A 21,788-nucleotide genomic window follows, 5' to 3' on the forward strand; every position below is an offset into this window, starting at 1 on the left:
CTCCTACTGCTATAACCATCGAACTAGTTTATTTATATCTCGTGATTCGATTCTATATATATTAAGATTCGAAAAAGTAGATTATATTTTGTTAGATCAATTTTGTCACATTAGATATTGATAAACAATATAAGACGAATCGATCATCATTCATCATAATCATATATAGATCAATCTTCTCTTAGATATTGAAAAATGATTTGGGTCGATTTTTAAGCTATCAAGTTATCGAGATATTTCTTAGGAAGATAAAAAATAGTTCAAATCAGTTACGAATTAGCTCTTCTATAGGATATCCGTAAAAAATATTTTGGGAAGACTAAAGGACATCGATTATAAATAAGTTTTCCTATGAAATATTCGTAAAAATATTTCAAGAAGATTAAGGAATAGTTCAGATCAATTACGAGTCATCTCATTTACGAAATATCCATAAAAATATTCCAAGAAGATTAATGATCAATTCAGTTTCATTACAAGCCAACCCCTCCACGAGATATGCTTGAGGTTTAGTGTAAAAACATATTCATAGTTTCCAAAAAATGAGAGGAAAAAATAAAACTATTAACTTAACCTCGATCTTTATGTAAGAATAAAGTTGAGAAGTCTTGTTTTATTCTAGATGACTTTTTGCACTTGGATCATGACCACATTGTATTTATAGTGACATCAACATTAAATTTTTCTAACAAACACTAACATGCGGCATGCAAATTAGTTGGATTAGGAAGACATGCTTTGGGTGCTTTCAGATGAACTTTTGCCATCTGAATCACACATCCACATCAAGTAATCACTCACTCACTCACGAGCGGATGGAGATTCCAAGGAGCCAATCTTGAAGTAGGGTCGGTGGCCGTGAATACATACCATGGCGACACTCCACGGGCTCCTTTAAATATCAGAAGCTTCTCTGTTGCTTGTTGAACCCTATCATTATCGCTTGCTTCTTCATGTCACTCTCGTTCTTGTTCTTGATGTGGAATTGGAGGAGTATCATAATAACGATTTTAATTACATTTGTCATAATATTTTCATGGGATAACTAATCTATTATTTTGTTTAATCCAAATCATCCGTCCAAAATACTTAATCCAAATTAATAATAGTTGTCTCATCTAATTTATTCTAATCATATATTATAATTTTTTATATTTTAGAACTCGACGGATCAACATAGCCCGAAATCATTTTTGGCATCATTTGTGACAATCCAATCCAAATGCTATAATTGACTCTTTAATTTTATTAAGTTTAAACCATTGATTAAAATACCTCTTATGTTAATTATAATAAATCTACCTTAATCCTGCTTTATTTTCAATGCAAAACTAATTGGGTTGTTACAGAATTACCGGATACTCCGTCGTCTCCAGGTTCGCCTTTGGCGCGCGGCGCCACCACCTCCTCGGCCTGGCGCTCCACCGCGCCATCCTCGTCCTCCTCTCCACCTCCGTTCCCATCGCGATCCTCTGGTACTACTTCCGCCCCATCATCCTCCTCCTCCACCAAGACCCTGCGGTCGCCGTTGTCGCCAGAGACTACCTCCGCGCCTGCCTCCCCGATCTCTTCCTCCAGTCCTACCTCCGCCTGCCCATCAACTACCTCTTCGTCTCCGTCCTCCGGCTGGGCATTGGCCTCTGTTTTGACCAACCGCAATCTCGTTGTCTTCCTCACAACTTACATCTACCTGTCGGGCCTCCTCCGCCAAGAGTGCTTCAAAAGCTGAAGGTCGCTAGCCTTCTCCTAAATCCGCAGGCCACCGTTGCGTCCATGGGCATCCACATTCAGTCTACCTCTCTCATCTACATCTTTCCGTCCTCGCTCAGCTTCGCGTGTCCACTTGGGTCAACAACGAGCTCAGTGCAAGCCAGCCCGACCGAGCCCGGCGAGCCTTCGCCGTCGGACTGTTTTGGTGATCTCTCCGGTAGAACTTCCTCTGATATACGACGTATAAATATACTTATTAACGGGTCGAATGGATGGACAATCCGGATCCGCTCATTCTTGGATCCGTGGACCCGAACAGTGGTCCCTGACCGTAACGGTTTAACTGCCAATGGTGAGCTGTGTGAACTGTGAAGGCGCTTTCTGTTGGCGAGCTTCCCACTCTTCTTTGTCTTTTCCCCCCATTCATCTCGCTCCAAACCCTCGTCCCCTGCTCTTCCCCAATGCCGCTCTCGGGTTCCAAGATCACCTCTCGCTCCTCCTCCGTCCCCGCTTATCGGCGAAACCCCCATTTTCACGGCCGCCGCGGTAGATCCGGCACGAGGAGCGCTCCGGTTGGTGGTTGTCGCAATAGCTCCAGCGAGGGGAGCAATAGCCGAGATCTTTGATCAAGTGATCGAGAAGAAGTTGTCAGACAGTCACGTTCGTATCTTCCTTATTTTCTTTTCTGTTTTGGTTGCACTGGAGCTTTGTGATCCCGCTTTTGTACTAAAGATTTTAGGGAACCCTCTTTCTTGGATCTTCAAAAAATTGAGTATCCCTGATTAGAAGAAATGATAGTTGATCGCCTGAGGAAGGATCCTATATTCGTGTAGGCTTATGGTAATATAGTTCTTGATTCCTTCAGGGTCGGTTGGAGAGCTTCTATATTAATATGATTTCATAGAAGTTCAGATTAAGCTTTATTAATCTGAACAAACAGCCCCTATTAATATGATTTCGTAGAAGTTTCGATTAGGTATGATTAATCTGAACAAATAGCTTCAAAAAGCACATGCCGGTATGAAGCTGTCAGTTAACAAGCAACAAGGAGTGGATTCCGATAAGGAGTTCATCTCTGTTCTTTATTTTTAGTGTTAATTGAGAATGGGAAATAAGTATATGTACAGTGGAAAAGAGAGATACAGGAGATGGATGAGAGAGACAAGAGGAGTAATAGGGAAAAATGAAGAGATAAAGAGGTACATAGAAGGAAAGTGGATGACAGAGAGAGAAAAAGGGTAGAAGGGGGTATAAAAATTTTTGCTGAGCTTCTTGCGGAAAAAAAATAGAGGAACTTGTTTGGACGATTGTCACATAAATATAGATTACTATCTCGACTGTCCAAGTAGATTGAAGGTCGAATTGATTAATTTTTAAATGGATTTATATAAATGCATGAGTATATGTATATGTGTGTGTTTGTGTGAAAGTGGCTGTATGTGTATGTGTGTCTATGTGCAAGTGGCCGTATATATTTGTGTATATGATATAGCTAATTTTAGTTGTTGCATGCAGATTAATTTCAGATTTAGTAATTGTGATTGTTTCAGCTATCATCAACGATATTACCTTTTCCTGCCAGGGACAGCCAGTGTGAGTAGTCATAATTATTGTTTAGCCATAACTTATTGATTGTAAACTGCCTCAATATATTTTTCTTCAGTAGACCTTTTTGCTCACTGTACAATTCCATTTATAAGATCACTGTTGGTTATCTTCTTGCTGAATCTTTCATTGGAACCAGTTGGAGCATGTGATTTACTAGTAAAATAGTGCAGATAACTCCAGCAAGTTACCATGTTCTTTTTCTTTTCTGTGTTGTTTCTACTCATGTTTCTTCAACTGGATGCTTTTTATGTGGTTTATAAAATGCCTCAACTAAGTTATAGTTGTTTTGACCTTTAAATATGTGGATATGTCTGGCAGAGACCTTGTGTCTCCTGGAACTGAACAATCAACATGTTGAACAAACAATAAAAACAGCAGTATACCTATAGGAAGGCAAATGATGTCCAATTCCATAAAATTTTCTTCACTATTCTTGCATGATTACATATTTGACAATTAATTTTATGACCATTTCCGTTAATTGTTGCAGCACACTTTTTTCTTGAACTGGAAATCAAGTATCATCCGTGTTTCTATTGTACAAACAAATGGAACTTCTGGCTTTGAAATATTTGGTTGTGTTGAAAAAGTTGGTCATAAAAGCTGGAAATGTTTGTTGAGTTCAAGCCATTACTTCAGGTATATCAAACTGGACTTTCAATAGCATAAATGCCTAGAAACAAAAGCGTTACATGGGATAACATGTTGTAAGCATATTTGACCATGTTGCTGGGTTAATGTGTTGCTGGGGTTTTGCATTATGCATTCACAAGGACCAACCGTTTTCCATATGTAACGGTGGGCATGAGACAGGCATATAATTGGCATGGACATCGCATAGCCCCTTCGCCATGGAAGGTATCTTAATGATAAGCGGTCTCATACAAGCTTTACCTTATTTTCTTCAGCTGTGGCGGTAACTTTTCGATGATGTATGGTCATTTGATTTTGGATCTCTGCAACCAGGAGGAGACTATTGCACAATTTAGTGTCGTGTTTCTCCTTTCTGCGCTGTGTCCAGAGATTTCCTGTACTAAGGTACTTTATTTGACTGAGAAGAAGCCTTTATATTTGTTTATTGTTAGCCAATGCTAATTCCTAAATTGCTCCCAGTCGTTCAATGTGTTTTCTTCACCATACTGCTTATTTGAATTTTCATCTTTGCCCTGTTGCTATTCTCGAGGTCTACTTGAGATCACCATTTTTATGGTGAGCTATCTTTTACTGAGGCTAACACAGATCATTTTGAATTGGGCTGTTATGTTTTTCATGTCTGCCATGGTAGCTTGTGTTCTGAATGTTTCATAAACTGGAATTCTCTGAAGTGTACTTATTGTTCATTTCATGCAGCTATGTGGTGGAAAATCGTCAGAAGGCATAATTATTGGTTCTTTCTTATCTATGTCATAGGCAGCAGTGGTGATTATTATCTCTATTTCAGTATCCGGATATTTAAGTTCTGGTTTTCAATCTTTGCACCTACTAACTTTGAGGTATTTCCTTATTTTTCTTTTTTTGCGTACCAGGCATTAAAATTTTAAGTGGGAAACAACATCACAAATTCCTACATGGCCAAGTGATAAATGGTGCACTCCGGCAACAGGTTTGGCTTGTGGTCTCTTTTGCTTTCATAGCACGATTCTGCTAATTTTCCAACGCAAAAGAACCAATATGTCCCGAATTAATTCCCGACTCTTATCACTAGGAGGTGGGAAACCTTGGCAATGTTGGCGGGAAAGATTTGTTTCGTAATTTGTATCTCATCACCCCAACCACTCTCTTTACGTGGAAGAAGAGTCGGAAACAAATGGGAGAAGGACGGCGCTCTTTGGTCTGGCCCTTCGATTCCGTCCCATGGCATCAACGAGCGAGAAGAGCCCCACGGAGCGAAATCCGCCGCCGCCTCCTGCACTCGTCCCACCAATTCGAAACCCTTACTCAGATCTCGTCTCCTTCTTCTCCCGAAGGCGAAGACGGGACGGACCGTGGTGATGGAAGTCGCGGCGGGAGAAGGGGAAGGAGACTGCCCTCTCTGAAAAATGTTTCGGCAGTTGTTTCACGAAGTCAGAGCACCAGTTTCAGCCTACATGCGGCAGCCAAGAATCCAAGGTCATTCTGCCTAAAGAGGTTAGACCATGATAGATATAGTTATCCATAGAACAATCAGGTTGTACGCTAACAGGCTATCAAACTGTTAAATGTGTCTGTGATCAGGAACACAACGGACCTACAAGACTTCCTTGAAAGGAGAATTCCTTTCCACGGATATAATTACCCTGCAGCGCCACCGTCCTGACTATCTGATTCTGATCCAAGAACTTAACATGGCTTGGTTGAGCTTCGCTACAGGTTTCTCCATACAAACTATGGTATGCGTACTGTGATGAAACGAAATATAAGTTTGGATCACCTGTACGTGAGTGTATTCTCACTCAAATATTTCTCCATCATCACCATCTAAAAATTAGTTGCATGTCACTAGACCTTTCTCCATCATAAGTGTTTGATTCAGTATATTTTTTCTGATGATTCTCAAAATTATGTACATGCGAACTGTTCTTGAAATTCCAGTTTTCTGACTGTGGACATTTGACCACAATTAATGCATTTCAGAATGGATTTGTGACTTTCGTTTGATATTGATTTGCCTGGTAAGGTTGTTTTTGCTGACAGGAAAGAATGGCTTCAACAATGTACAGTCATTTAATGACTGATATTGTTTTTTAATAAATAAGTATATTGTTTTTAATTAATAAGATGAAATAACTTGGGTAGAGCATGTGGCTGTTAACCACAAGGTCGGAAGTTCTCAAGCCTTTGTCTCTTGGTAGATTAAAACTTTGCTTTTTGAAACAAAATATGAACTTTTTGTCTCAGCAAACGATATTATGAGTTTTTTACCTTATCAAAGATCACCTGGTGATCATTTGATAGATTGATAGTTTTTGTTGAATTTTTTTGTCCTAATGAAGATGACCTAATTGTCAAAGGAAAGATTCACAGCCTTATAATCTCTTGAAGGATTAGAACTTTAGCCCTCCTTCCAGCATTTAATTCTTTATTTTTTTCTACTTCCATAATACTGTTATTTTATTGAATCCTGTGTCTTAACAAATAGTGTTTATTTTTTATACACATTTGTTGTATGGTAGATTGATACTTTTTGTTGAATTCTTTGTCCTAACAAAGATCACCTAACTAGATGGATTTTGATAGCCTTGTTTCTTGATGGACTAGAACTTTGGTTTTTTTGAACAAAATATGAACTTTTTGTCTCAGCAAACAATATAGAAATTTAGCCCTCCTTCTAGCATTTAATTCTTTATTTTTTTTACTTCCATAATACTGTTATTTTATCAAATCCTGTGTCTTAACAGATAGCGTTTATTTTTTATACACAGTTGTTGTATGGTAGATTGATACTTTTTGTTGAATTCTTTGTCCTACCAAAGATCATCTAACTGGATGGATTGGTAGTCTTGTCTCTTGATGGATTAGAACTTTACTTCTTTTGAACAAAATATGAACTTTTTGTCTCAGCAAATAATATTATGAGTTTTCAAAGGTCACCTAGTAAATCCTTTTTCTTAGCAAACAATAGTATTACTTATTTGACTGATCAAAGGTCACCTAGTAATCATTTGATACACTGATTTTTTTTTGTTAAATTCTAAATTCTAATTTACAAAAGATCACCTAGTTGTCTTATGATGAAATTTTTGGTTGAATACATTTCCAAATAATCTTTGATGGATAAAAAACTTTACCTTATAAAGCCAAACATCATCTAATTGTGAACTGTCATAGTAGCTTTATACTCATCGAATTTGAATTTTCTACAAAGAACATCCCTCCTGCTCTTTGTTTCTAGATAGAATATCTAATCTTGCATTTAGTTTCTTTTATCTTACGTGAAACTATAATTTTCCTTGTATATAACTATCCTTGTATATTATAATTTTCCATGTTTGATTCTCTTTTAGTGACTCAACGTGGCCTTCCCCATATCCAAATCTCTTTGGAAGGAACTTGGTGAAGGCCAATGGTACAGCTCTGTAGCACCACTAGAATGGGTACGAATCTTAACTCATCTGTACTTTGCTAAATATTTCTCCTTATAAACAATACGGTTTTCAATCCATCACCTGGTAATCATTTGGTACATTTTTTTGTTGAATTTTATCTTACCAAAGATGCCTAGTTGTCTTATGATGCGCTCAATTTTGTTTGTTGAATACATTTCCAAATCACCTTCGATTGATACAAAACTTTACTTTGTGAAGCCAAACACCATCCAATTGTGAATTGACATAATAGATTTATACTGGTTGAATTAGTTTTGTTGGTAATTTTCTACAACGAACATCCCTCCTTCCGGTGTTCTTTGTTTCTTTTCCTTTTTTGACATGAAACTTTTAAAACCAACATCTAGCCTTGCATTTGGTTTCTTTTACCTTCCCTGAAACTACAACTTTCCTTGCATATAATTATCCTTCCGCTCAATACTCGTGACATCATGTTTGATTCTCGTGACATCATGTTTGATTCAGTTCAGGTCTTTGGAAGAAACTCGGAGAAGGTCAATGGTGCACAAGAATGTTTTTTTATTTTACAAATCAAAACATTACCTAGTTCTCTACTGGTATATTAGACCGAGTGATTGTAGATTTAGTTTTATTTCTATTTTTCACTAATTGCATTATCCACGCTTAAATTAATTACTTGTCCAGTAGTTTTTATTTTAAGTTTTCTTTTTTATTTATCCACTAATCACTTATACACACTTTAACCAACGAGCTGGAATAGCTCAGTTGGTTAGAGCGTGTGGCTGTTAACCACAAGGTCGGAGGTTCAAGCCCTCCTTCTAGCGTGATACGTATTAAATTTGGTTTTATTTATATTTACATTAATTATTAGTATAAAAGTTTTTGTTTTTTAGTTTTTTTTATTTTTGTACTAATTACTTATACACATTTTAACTAACGAGCTGGAATAGCTCAGTCGGTTAGAGCGTGTGGCTGTTAACCACAAGGTCGGAGGTTCAAGCCCTCCTTGTAGCGTGAAAAGTATTAGATTTAGTTTTATTTTTATATTTACATTAATTACTTGTCCAGTAGTTTTTATTTTTAAGTTTTTTTTTATTTTTCCACTAATCACTTATACACGCTTTAATTAATGAGCTGGAATAGCTCAGTTGGTTAGAGCGTGTGGCTGTTAACCACAAGGTCGGAGGTTCAAGCCCTCCTTCTAGCGTGATAAGTATTAGATTAGGTTTTATTTATATTTACATTAATTATTAGTATAAAAGTTTTTATTTTTTATTTTTTATTTTTCTACTAATTACTTATACATATTTTAACTAACGAGCTGGAATAGCTCAGTTGGTTAGAGCGTGTGGCTGTTAACCACAAGGTCGGAGGTTCAAGCCCTCCTTCTAGCGTGAAAAGTATTAAATTTAGTTTTATTTACATTAATTACTAGTATAAAAGTTTTTATTTTAAGTTTTATTTTTTATTTTTCCACTAATTATTTATACATACTTTAAATAATGAGCTGGAATAGCTCAATTGGTTAGAGCGTGTGGCTGTTAACCACAAGGTCGGAGGTTCAAGCCCTCCTTCTAGCGTGAAAAGTATTAAATTTATTTTTATATTTACATTAATTACTTGTACAAAAGTTTTTATTTTTTAGTTTTATTTTTTTATTTTTCCATTAATCACTTATACACATTTTAACCAACGAGCTGGAATAGCTCAGTTGGTTAGAGCGTGTGGCTGTTAACCACAAGGTCGGAGGTTCAAGCCCTCCTTCTAGCGTGAAAAGTATTAAATTTAGTTTTATTTACATTAATTACTAGTATAAAAGTTTTTATTTTTTAGTTTTATTTTTTATTTTTCCACTAATCAATTATACACAATTTAAATAACGAGCTGGAATAGCTCAGTTGGTTAGAGCGTGTGGCTGTTAACCACAAGGTCGGAGGTTCAAGCCCTCCTTCTAGCGTTAAAAGTATTATATTTGGTTTTATTTATATTTCCATTAATTCCTTACACAATCTGTTTTTAATTTTGAAGTTTTAATTTTTATTTTTTCACTAATTACTTATACACACTTAAGAAAATGATTGAGAATTGTGTTGTTGGTTACAGCATATAACTAATAAACAAAAGGTTTCAGTTTCAAGTCGTCATTCTAACGTAAAAAGTCTTATTTTTGTTTAGAAAACCAAAACTTCACCTGAGCACAAAGAATGTTTTTTTTATTTTACAAATCAAAACATTACCTGGTTCTCCATCGGTATCTTAGACTGTGTTATTGTAGATTTAGTTTTATTTCTATTTTTCCACTAATCACTTATAGTTGATCTTGAGATTTTAAATTTTCATTGTCAGCGATGGTTCAAAACTTAAAATCTTTGGTATGTTAGATTAATAGTTGTAGAATTAGTTTTCTTTCTATTTTTCCACCAATCACTTATATTTGATCTTGAGCTTCTGAATATTTATTGTCCTCAGTAGTTCAAAACTTAAATTTATGGTATGTTAGACCTGTTACGGTCAGTAACTTTTTTAGCCGTGGCCTCGGGGCCGTTGCAGCTCGGTTCGGGTTCGGACGACGGGGATCTCTCTGGGGCGTTCCTCGGGGTCTCTCGGCGGCCGAGCACGGTGGTTCGGGTCAGCAGCTCGGGTCGGCGGGTCGGGTCGGTAGGTCGGGTCGGGAGGCAGCTCCGCCGTAGCACCGGGAAGAGGCGACACCGTCTCGCACCTGAACACAGGTCGGGCCGGGAGCTCAGCCCGACCCCTCCGACGATCAAGTTAGAGAAAGATGTGGAGGGGGTTTAGGAGGAGGAAAAACCTCGTGTGTTGAGTCTGTGATCCTCCCCCCTTTGCTTAGGACTCAGGGGTATTTATAGAGGAGGTTTGATGTTACCTGACGTAGTTGCCTGACATTATCACTGGGGTTGCGTAGGAGGCCGAGCTACTGCAGGGTATGGAGAGCCTCGGGTAGTGTGTCGCTCAGGGGGATGCTGTCATGGCGTGTCACATCACCATTTTTGCCCCTATCAAGACCGATAGTTTATGTAGAATTAATTTCATTTCTTTTTTTTTGCCAATCACTTATATTTGATCTTATGAATTTTTATTGTCCTCCTAGCACACAAGTTTTTTTTTTAATTTCTAAAATCAAAACACCATCTAGTTCTCGTTTGGTATGTTAGACTAATATTTGATCAAGGATTAGTTTTTGTATTTTTCATAACTGCATATGTTTGATCTTAAACTTCTGAATTTTTATTCTCCTCAGTAGTTCAAAACTTAAATTTTTGGTATTTTAGACTGATAGTGGAATTAGTTTTCTCGCTATTTTTCCACTAATCACTTATATTTGATCTTGAGCTTCTAAATATTTATTGTCCCTAAGTGATTCAAAACTTAAATTTTTTGTACATTATACTGATAGCGTCTGTAGAATTAGCTTCCATCTTTTTTTTTCACTAATCACTTAGATTTGATCTTGACCGTCTAAATTTTCATGGTTGATTTCATATAATTTTTCATAATTTCATATAGTTGAATTAGTTTTATTTCAATTTTTCCACCAATCATTTATATTTGATCTTGAGCTTCTGAATTTTTATTGTCCTCACTAGTTCATTTTTGTTGTACATTAAACTGACAGGTATTGTAGAATTAGTTTTCACTCTATTTTTTCGCCAATCATATTTGATCTTGATCTTCTGAATTTTTATTGTCCTCCTTCTGTCACAAGGATTTTTTTTAAGATCAAAACGTCACCTAGCTCTCAATTGGTATGTTAGACTGATAGTTGTTGTAGAATTATTTTTTTTTAAATTTCACCAATAGCTTATATTTGATCTTAAGCTTCTGAATTTTTCTTGTCCTCGGTAGTTCAAAATTTAAAATTTTGAAATCATATAATAGATTTTTTAAGAACTCAGCATATATCTTATTCTATATTAACTTCAGCTTTTTGTGCCCTGCTTTCCTTGTTTCATCATCATGTATGCCTGAACATCACGAACTTTAGCTATGCCAAATCAGAATGGTAAAGAAGACTAACACAGAATGCCAAATCTGAAAATGCTTTAGCAGCCATTTAACATTTACTTTAGAACAAACAGCTTGTAAGCTAACAGGTAATCGAACTGTTGAATGTGTCTGTGATTAGTAGGAACAGATAAGGGTCCTGGCAGATACTAGCATGGCAGCTCCTTGTGCTTGTCTAGGGACAATAATGTTATTTGCGCCTGCTGTAATGCTTCCTTGGAAGAAATGAATTCCCTGCTGCACAACACTATAACACCAAATTTGATTTGATTCAAACAACTCAAGAACGAGGCTGATAGCAATCTGATATCCACCTCTCTTTGCAAGAACTCCGGGGGTGGTCGAGGCTGCAGCTCTGTTTTACCACCATAATAGGTATGTCTGTTAAAGATCTCTCCTGATCAACTATACAGTTTGCTGGATGATTTGTGAATCTCAGTTATGCGAGGATGTGTTTCAGTCACCAATAGTACTGTCCATATAAGATTGAAATGCCACTAATTAAGAGCCGGAATATCTCAGTTAGTTAAAGTGCATGATTGTAAACCCTAAGATCGGAGGTTTAAACCCTCTTTCTGGCATTTAATTTTTTTTAAATTTAAATTTTATTTTTGGAGTATGTGTTTTAACTCTATTGAATTATCTGTCTTAACAAACATTATTATTATAGATAAAATTTGATTTTTATTTAACTCTGTCATGATCTTTGAAACTCTTTCTACTTGAGTCAATTGAATTCTCTATTTTACCAAACATACATTACTTAACTTAGGGTTTTTATTTAATTTTATTTTTGATCTATGTGGCCTAAGTCTCACCAACAACAATTTCTTTTTTAATTTTAATTTTGTTTTTGGAGTATGTGGCTTATCTGTCTTACCAAACATTGTTATTATAGATAAGATATTGAATTTTATTTAACTCTATCTTGATCTTTGAAATTTTTTCTCTTACCATACATTGGTCTTGTAGATTGATAATTGTTGTCGAATTATCATTTATTTTTTATATTTTGATTTTATTTTTGAAGTCTGTGACTTGAGCCTATTTGAATTATCTGTCTTACCAAACTTGAATATGATAGATAAAATATTACTTTTTATTTAACTCTAGACTGATCTTTTGAATTCTAATGTCTTCCCATACATCACTTGAATTAGGCTTCATGATGGATTACAGCTTAACATTTTAAAGATAAACATCCTCTAATTATCATAGTTTCCTACTATGCACAGAAACCGTGATTTTTTCTTATTTCATTTTTCTGAACTTTTGTTGATCTTTTTAATTGTATTGTGTTACCAAATATTAATATGATAACTGAAAATTGTTGAATCAGCTTTGAGTATCTAAATAACCAATTTTAGAACCAACCATTGATGTAATGAATAGATAGTTTAGTCTTATGGTTTCCAATTAATATGGCATATTTTGGTCCAAGATAACTCACCGTAAACATCACAAACCAAGTGATACGAATGTAATACTGTACGCCATCGAAATCATGAGGTGCATGCCACGTTAAGTTCCAACTATACAACTATGCGACCTAACCACCCCAAGAGCCTAGGGCGGTGTCGTCTGATGCCGTAGATGTTGGGCTGATGGCCCATATTTAGCCCATGTGGGCTTTATCAGCCTACAGCCCACACCCTCTCTTAACCTAACCCTAATTAAGATTAGGGGGGTGTGGTGGCTACGTTTTAGAGGTAGATTAAGGCTATAAAAAGGTAGCAACGAGGCAGATCTTTAGAGCGACGAGATTCCAAAGAGAAGAAGGAGAACAAGGCAGAAAAGGAACAGAAAGAAAGGGAAGAAGACAAGGACAACATAGAGAGACTGTTCACAATCATCTAGCAGTGTTCTCATCTCAGGTTAGATCAAATCTACAGTAGACTCTTGCTGTGATTACTTGGGGAGGTTTTAGATATTGTGGGCAGTGACGTGATCCTTGTATCTTAGTTATTCTCTTGTGGTTGTTGCTAGGGTTTTGGGCAAGAGATTGAGATTTGTATATTCATTATTCTCATAGTGGATTATCTCTAGTTTGCCCCATGGTTTTTACCCTTCACATTGAAGGGGTTTTCCACGTATATCTTGGTGTTCTGTTTGATTGTGTTTTCATTTTATTCCGCTGCGTATTTTGGTCTTCTAGTATTTGTTCATATACAAAGGTTATTCCTGTTTATATCCCCATCAACTGGTATCAAAGCGGGGTTTTGGTGATTTAATTTTTGTATTTGAACATGAAGGCTAGTAATATTTCTCGTATGATTAGTTTGAATGGAAATAATTGGATGATATGGAAACCAAGAATGGAAGATCTCTTGTATTGCAAAGATTTGTATGGATCTTTGCAAGGGGATAGTGCAAAACCTACAACTATGACAGATGATGAGTGGAAGAGGTTAGATAAAAAAATAATTGGGTTTATTAGACAGTGGCTTGATGATAGTGTCTTTCACCATGTTTCTACTGAAATTTCTACATATTCTCTTTGGAAAAAATTGGAAAGTCTCTATGAAAGAAAAACAGTTGGCAACAAAGCCTTTTTGATCAGAAAACTTGTGAACCTAAAATATAGAGAGGGTGCTTCTATTGCTGAGCATTTGAATGAAATACAGAGTATTACTAACCAGTTATCCTCTATGAAAATGTCTCTTGATGATGAGTTGCAGGCATTGTTACTTCTCAGTTCATTACTAGAAAGTTGGGAGACACTAGTGGTTTCCCTCAGTAATTCTGCACCAGATGGTATTGTCACTATGAGTCAAGTAACAAGCAATTTGTTGAATGGGGAGTTGAGAAGAAAGAGTTCAGCAACATCTCAGAATGATTCACATGCACTTATCTCAGAGAATAGAGGAAGGTCAAAGTCTAGAAGCAGTTCACGTATGGGTAGGAGCAAGTCAAGATCAAGAAAAGATATTGTTTGCTATAACTGTGGTAAGAAAGGACATTACAAGAACCAATGTAAGCAACCTAAGAAGAACAAGAAAAAGGGAAAAGAAGTGGAGTCTACAGAGTCAAAGAATAATACTACAGCTACAGTGCATGGTAGTGATTATTTGATTTTGTCTCCTTCTGATGATATTTTTTCTTGTGTGTGTCAGGATCTTGAATGGGTGATTGACACAGGTGCTTCTTATCATGCTACACATCGGAGGGAGTTTTTTGCTACATACAGGTCTGGAAACTTTGGTGTTGTCAAGATGGGCAACTATGGCACAGCAGACATCATTAGCATGGGTGATATCCATTTAAAGACCAACCTTGGCTGCAAGTTGGTACTTAAGGATGTGAGGCATGTGGTTGACTTGAGGCTGAATTTAATTTCAGTTGGAAGACTATATGATGAAGAGTATGAAAGCAGATTTCACAGAGGGCAATGGAAGCTCAGTAAGGGTTCTCTTGTTATAGCTAGTGGAAAGAAATGTCATACTTTGTACAGGTTGCAGGCTAAAGCTTATGGTGAGCAGTTAAATGCTACAGAGAAAGACTTCAGTATGGAGTTGTGGCATAGGCGATTGGGACACATGAGCGAGAAGGGGCTGCAAGCTCTTTCCAAAAGAGAGGTATTACTAGATCTCAAAGGTATACAAAAGAGAGGTATTGATTGTTGGCTGGTAAACAACATAGAGTTTCATTTGCTAGTGCTGCTTTGTCTAGAAAAATGCATTCCTTAGACCGTGTTTATACAGATGTATGTGGTCCTTTGAGGACAAAAACTCTTGGTGGATCTGTTGATGTTCTTGGTATAAGTGGTGCACTTTATTTTGTCACTTTTATAGATGATTTTTCAAGGAAAGTTTGTGCTTATGCTTTGAAGACCAAAGATCAGGTTATTAATGTCTTCAAAGAGTTTCATGCCAGGGTTGAAAGGGAGACAGAAAGGAAATTGAAATGCATAAGATCAGATAATGGTGGTGAGTATACGGGATTGTTTAATGACTATTGCAGGTCACATGTGATCCAATATGAGATGACAGTTCCTGATACACCTCAGCATAATGCAATTGCAGAGAGGATGAACCGCACCATCATGGAAAAGATCAGATGTATGCTTTCACAGGCCAAGCTACCCAAAAGGTTTTGGGATGAAGCTTTGAGGACTGCAGTTGATGTGATCAACTTATCACCATGTACAGCCCTAGATGGTGATGTTGCAGAGCATGTATGGTCAGAGAAAGATGTTTCCTACAAGCATTTGAGAGTATTTGGTTGTCGTGCATTTGCACATGTTCTAGATAATGAGAGGTCCAAGCTGGATGGTAAGTCTAAAGAATGTATTTTTCTTGGTTAGTCACATGATCAGTTTGGTTACAGGCTTTGGGATCCAGAAAAGCAGAAGGTGTTCAGGAGCAGAGATGTGGTCTTCTTTGAGGATCAAACCTTTGAGGATTTAAAGAAGAAGACACCAGCCAAGACTTCTGTAAAAGGATTAGCAGATTGTGACCTAGTTATTCCTCCAGTATATCAGGGTGATGGGGGAGATGTGCAGGAAAATAGTGTAGAGCCTAATGTTGATTTACTTGCAGGACATGTTGAGCAAGAAGAAGTAGGAGAGCAAGTTCCCGTAGAATCTCAATTGAGAAGATCTTCTAGACAACGTCAACCTTCCAAAAGATACTCTACAGATGAGTATGTGATGCTTACTGATGCAGGTGAACCAGAGAGTTACTTGGAAGCAGTTGAGAGTTAGCAGAAAGAGAAGTGGTTAGTTGCTATGCAGGAAGAGATGGATGCTCTTCAGAAGAACCACACTTATGATTTGGTGCTGCTACCAAATGGAATGAAGGCCTTGAAGAACAAGTGGGTTTTTAGGTTGAAGACTCAAGAATATTGTTCTCAACCAAAGTACAAAGCTAGATTGGTTGTGAAAGGCTTTGGTCAAAAGAAAGGTATTGACTTTGAAGAGATATTTTCTCATGTTGTTAAAATGTCTTCTATTCGTGTTGCTCTTGGTATTGCTGCTAGCCAGGACTTCGAGGTTGAGCAGTTAGATGTGAAGACAGCTTTCCTTTATGGTGATTTGGAGGAGGAAATTTATATGGAGCAACCAGAAGGCTTCAAAGTCAAAGGTAAAGATAATTTTGTCTGCAAGTTGAAGAAGAGCTTGTATGGGCTAAAGCAAGCTCCAAGACAGTGGTACAGAAAGTTTGATTCATTTATGACAGAAAATGGATACAAAAGAACGACTTCAGATCATTGTGTGTACATCAAATGGTTTGGTGATGATTTTATTATTCTCTTACTTTATGTTGATGACATGCTTATTCTTGGGAAAGATATGTCTAAAATTGATAGGTTGAAGAAGGAACTGAGTGAGTCTTTTGCAATGAAGGACATGGGGCCAGTAAAGCAAATACTAGGCATGCAGATTTCTCGTGACAGGAAAAACAAGAAGATTTGGTTGTCACAGGAGAAATACATCGAGAAGGTATTGGAAAGATTCAGTATGAGCAATGCTAAGCCAGTTGGTTCTCCTCTTGCAGGTCACTTCAAGTTGTGCTCATAACAGAGTCCGTCAAGTGATGAGGAGAAGGAGAAAATGCAAAAGGTTCCTTATGCTTCAGCAGTTGGAAGTTTAATGTATGCAATGGTATGTACGAGGCCGGACATCGCATATGCAGTGGGTGTTACTAGCAGATTTCTTGCAAATCTAGGCAAAGAGCACTGGGCAGTAGTGAAGTGGATTTTTAGATATCTTAGAGGGAGCTCTAAGGTTTGTTTAAGCTTTGGAGGTGGACCACCTGTGTTAACAGGTTACACAGATGCAGATATGGCAAGAGATATAGATACGAGGAAGTCTACTTCAGGTTATGTACTTACTTTTGCAGGGGGAGCTGTGTCATGGCAATCCAGGTTACAAAGGTGTATTGCTCTCTCCACCACAGAAGCAGAATATATTGCTGCTACAGAGGTATGCAAAGAAATGTTATGGATGAAAGAATTCTTACATCAATTGGGGCTGAAACAGGAAAATTATGTGGTGCATTGTGATAGCCAGAGTGTTATCCATTTGTGTAAGAACCCAATGTTTCATTCCAAGTCAAAGCATATAGATGTCAGATACCACTGGATTCGAAATGTATTTAAAGAGAAGCAATTGCAGCTTCAGAAAATTAATACAGATGACAACGGAGCAGACATGTTGACGAAGACCTTACCAAAAGAAAGACAGGAGATATGCCGACAGTTGGTCGGTATGGTTTCACATTGAGGAGTCATGGGACAGCCTCCCTTATGGGCTGAAGGGGGAGGTTGTTGGGCTGATGGCCCATATTCAGCCCATGTGGGCTTTATTAGCCCACAGCCCACACCCCCTCTTAACCTAACCCTAATTAAGATTAGGGGGGTGTGGTGGCTGCGTTTTAGAGGCAGATTAAGGCTATAAAAAGGCAACAACGAGACAGATCTTTAGAGTGACGAGATTCCAAAGAGAAGAAGGAGAACAAGGCAAAAAAGGAACAGAAAGAAAGGGAAGAAGACAAGGACAACGCAGAGAGACTATTCACAATCATCTAGCAGTGTTCTCATCTCAGGTTAGATTAAATCTACATTAGACTCTTGCTGTGATTACTTGGGGAGGTTTTAGATATTGTGGGCAGTGACGTGATCCTTGTATCCCAGTTATTCTTGCTAGTCATAAGTGCCCAGCAAGCCAATCACGTGAGTGATGGCACGTGTGACTTGATACAGAATCTTTTTGCTTATTATATTTTGGCGTATATCACTTTATAACTATTGCATAAATGCATATATATTGTGATGTCCTTGGATTTGTGCAATGGGAATCGGATCGTGATGAGATCACGATAATGAGATCGATTCACCTTTAAACACATATCCTAAATAATCCCGGTCATAGGTTACTTGAGAGGGACATCGTGATAACCGGATAGACTGGTGTGCTGTATACCCGTCCATATGATAGATGCAGCTGGTCTCATAGCTGCTCGTGTAGGGACACTAGGGATACAGTACAGGTGCTCATTGGAGAATGAGTTCACTAATTGATCCGCTTACGGAATGCTGGATGGTTGATGATGCCTTATTGTCAGACAACGATTCCGTAGTCCTAGTGGTGTATCTGGTTCTTAGACTTGAGACACCAAGGATGTCCTGTATGAGTGCTCCACTCTTTGATACCAGACTTATAGGTTTGGCTGTTCCCAGATCTAGTACAGCTGGTCATTGGGAGTGGTAGTCGACCTTACGAGGGCTATTGAGTGTCGATAGAGGATCATCCACTCTCGGTATCATGAGAGGAATATCCCATGTGTTCTTGCTCAGACAAATCCTTGGCCAGGGTCATTCGGGTTGAGAGAGAAAGAGTTCTCCGGGAGAATCCGATTAGAGCGAGACTCGAGTAGAAACCGTATGGGTCTGACAGCACCATGCTCGATATACGGTCTCTGGGATATTAGATGGATGAGGGACTATAGGTACATGGTAACTGAGGACAGACAGGTCCAATGGATTGGATTCCCCTGTATCGTCTGGGGACTACGGCGTAGTGGCCTAGTACTTCCGTAGTCGATGAGTCGAGTGAATTATTACAGAGATAATAATTCACTGAGTTAGAAGGAGTTCTGACAGGTATGACTCACGGCCAGCTCGATATTGGACCTAGAGGGTCACACACATATGGTAGGCATTGCGATGAGTAGAGGTTCGGATATGAGATATCCGACGGAGCCCTTGTCTTATTGGATGCAGATCCAATACCCACTAGGGAAAGGACCCATTAGGGTTTTGACACGGGATCTCTATAAATAGGAGGGATTCACAGCCTCATAGGCTAGAGTCTTTGCTTGCCCTTCCTATTCTCCTCTCCCTCTCCACCTTAGAGTAGGCCTGGAGTTTTGAGGAGCGTCGTCGCAACCCTGCTGTGTGGATCACCGCTAGAGAGGAGGACGCTTGACCTCCTTCACCCTCTCCTAAGGATCTGCAAGGAAATAGGGATATACGATCTCCTTAGGTAACACAATCTCTATACGCAGTTTTGTGTTTTTTGCGGATTTTGCGCACCAATCTTCGCACGACGATGAACATCTTTTTGGGAATCGGGGATTTTTGTTTTCTTGTTCTTCCGCTGCGCATATGATGTCGCCCCCTATGATTTTCGAAACAGTGGTATCAGAGCCAGGTTGTTCGTGCGAATGATTGGTTTTTGAACTGCGTGTGTTGTGTTTAGGAAGAATATTGACGTCAAAATCGTTGACGCAAAAGCAAGGAAGGGCAGCAACAGTTGCTGCCCTCGATCTGCATGCCTGCAGCCAGCCGCAGCCGCAGCCAGGCAGCACAGCGTCGGCGCATGCGCAAGCGCTGTGCCTGCAGCAGCCGGCCGTCGGTCTGCTTGCAGCAGGCTTGCGGCCGGCGGGGCTGGCAGCCCGCTCGGTAGAAGCGCCTGCGGCCACTGAGCCCGCGGGCAGAGGCGCCGCGGGGCAGCAGCGCGGGCTGAGGCACCGCAGGGCAGTGGCGCCTGTGGCCGCTGCTCCCACGGGCAAAAACCCCGCAGGGGCGGCCGCCAGCGAGACAGCACCACCTGCGGGCGCTGACTCGCGGGCAGAACCGCCCGCGGGGGCGCCCACCTGCAGCGGCAGCGACCCCAGCGGGCGTGCCACCTGCAAGCGAGGGCAGTGCCCTCGCCCTCGCCGCACAGGCCGCCGCCAGCAGGGTGGCGGCGGCGGCGGCGCAGCAGCAAGGGGGAGAAGGGCATTAGGGTTTTCTGGGCAAAAAGATAGTTTTGCCCCCTTGGAATTTGAGAAATTCCAGTTTCTGTCTTTTGTCCAAATTACGAAAATACCCTTAGGAATTGAGAAATTCCCTATATATCCCTGATTTCAGAAAATATTAATTAATTAAAAGGTTTAGTTGATTATTATTTTTATTATTATCTAGTAGTCCTACATGATGATGATTATTTATACATGTGATGTATGATGAGTGGACGGATGATCATGGACCGTGTGATGTGTGTACTTGTGATTATTATTATTGAGGTCTGCGAACCTTCATTATATTTCTCGTTTATTGTCGGGCCTGCGTGCCTATGATTAAGTTGTAATCACATGAGGAGGCGCAGCGGGAGCGTGGATGCCATAGCGGGACCCACGAGACGGACGATCGTGATGCATGGAGATGCATCAAGATGTCGACGGAACCGACGAGGACGAGATGGACGATCACAAGGCATGGAGATGCACCGTTGCACACATAGATCTTGATGTGAGTGATTAGGCCTACTGGCTCGGGCCTAATCATATTAGGTTGTGGTCCATGATCATCTGGTGTGATTGCTTATACACATACTAGATATGTATATATATTTGCATGCGATGTAGATATATATTAAATATGTATATGTGTGACATGTCATATTAGGAGACCAAATCATAGAAACATCTCTCGATAAAATTAAGTCGGTAAACGTGAGGCAATTAGATTGACCCACGTGGCCTTCCATCGTTATGAGTAGGAACCGAATCCCGGTGTAGGTTGAGTTGGTCGAGTCCCTCGAGACTCACCTATATCGCGATTCGCTATCTTGCTTACGACATAGAGATGTCACCGGTGACCTGAGGGCATGATATGCTTGGTCGAGTCCCTCGAGAGTATATCATCAAATCAGACTCATCTTGTAACGAAGGTGTTGACTTAACCGAGTATCATGGTTGGTCGAGTCCCTCGAGGCCATGGTGATTCGGAGGCCGAACAGGACGGGAATCACAAGGAGTTGTGATCGGCAAGAGTTGTCTACCTTTTAGGCTTAGTGTGATTGGTCGAGTCCCTCGAGGTTACACTAAGACGCTGATTGGATCCTGATCCCCACTAGAAGTCTGCCGGAGACTTCCGTTTCACGTGCTGAGGGTGTCGCGTGACTCGTTAGTAAAATAGTGGGAGCATATTAAGATAGAAGTCCATATCTTGATAGTTTATTTCTTGCAAAATCTGTATGTTATTCATTTTTGCTACATCTTTATTTTCAGAAAATGTCGCTTTCAAATCCCTTACGTGGCATACTTGATGTCAACCGCCTCACTGGTCCAAATTATACGGATTGGCTCCGTAACTTGAGAATTGTTCTCACAGCGGAGAAAATCGTGTACGTCCTTGATACAGTGATGCCTACGCCCGAAGAAGGGGCAAGCGAGGATGAGATCGCTCGCTATGTGAAGTACATTGATGACTCCACTCTTGCTCAGTGCTATATGTTGGGCTCTATGACTCCAGAGTTACAGAGACAACATGAAAAGATGGATGCCAGATCCATTCTCCTACATGTCCGTAAATTGTTTGAGGAACAGGGAAGGACTCAACGATATGAGATATCCAAGAGCCTTTTCCGCGCTAGGATGACTGAGGGGACACCGGTTCAGAACCATGTCCTAAAGA

At 39.2% G+C, this 21,788-nt stretch overlaps 7 non-coding genes across 7 annotated transcripts; all 7 read left to right on the plus strand.

The window, feature by feature from the left end:
* Positions 1-8,114: 8,114 nt before the first annotated feature.
* Positions 8,115-8,188, plus strand: TRNAN-GUU (transfer RNA asparagine (anticodon GUU)). The gene has a single exon. It is a non-coding gene; the product is annotated as a tRNA-Asn (tRNA).
* Positions 8,189-8,304: 116 nt separating this feature from the next.
* TRNAN-GUU (transfer RNA asparagine (anticodon GUU)) lies at positions 8,305-8,378 on the plus strand. Its single transcript has one exon. It is a non-coding gene; the product is annotated as a tRNA-Asn (tRNA).
* A 119-nt stretch (positions 8,379-8,497) lies between these two features.
* Positions 8,498-8,571, plus strand: TRNAN-GUU (transfer RNA asparagine (anticodon GUU)). Its single transcript has one exon. It is a non-coding gene; the product is annotated as a tRNA-Asn (tRNA).
* Positions 8,572-8,684: 113 nt separating this feature from the next.
* TRNAN-GUU (transfer RNA asparagine (anticodon GUU)) lies at positions 8,685-8,758 on the plus strand. Its single transcript has one exon. It is a non-coding gene; the product is annotated as a tRNA-Asn (tRNA).
* Positions 8,759-8,870: 112 nt separating this feature from the next.
* TRNAN-GUU (transfer RNA asparagine (anticodon GUU)) lies at positions 8,871-8,944 on the plus strand. The gene has a single exon. It is a non-coding gene; the product is annotated as a tRNA-Asn (tRNA).
* Positions 8,945-9,060: 116 nt separating this feature from the next.
* Positions 9,061-9,134, plus strand: TRNAN-GUU (transfer RNA asparagine (anticodon GUU)). Its single transcript has one exon. It is a non-coding gene; the product is annotated as a tRNA-Asn (tRNA).
* A 113-nt stretch (positions 9,135-9,247) lies between these two features.
* TRNAN-GUU (transfer RNA asparagine (anticodon GUU)) lies at positions 9,248-9,321 on the plus strand. The gene has a single exon. It is a non-coding gene; the product is annotated as a tRNA-Asn (tRNA).
* Positions 9,322-21,788: the final 12,467 nt, after the last annotated feature.

The sequence above is a fragment of the Musa acuminata genome, chromosome BXJ3-5, assembly GCF_036884655.1.
Source record: "Musa acuminata AAA Group cultivar baxijiao chromosome BXJ3-5, Cavendish_Baxijiao_AAA, whole genome shotgun sequence".
In the NCBI taxonomy this organism is placed as follows: Eukaryota; Viridiplantae; Streptophyta; class Magnoliopsida; order Zingiberales; family Musaceae; genus Musa; species Musa acuminata.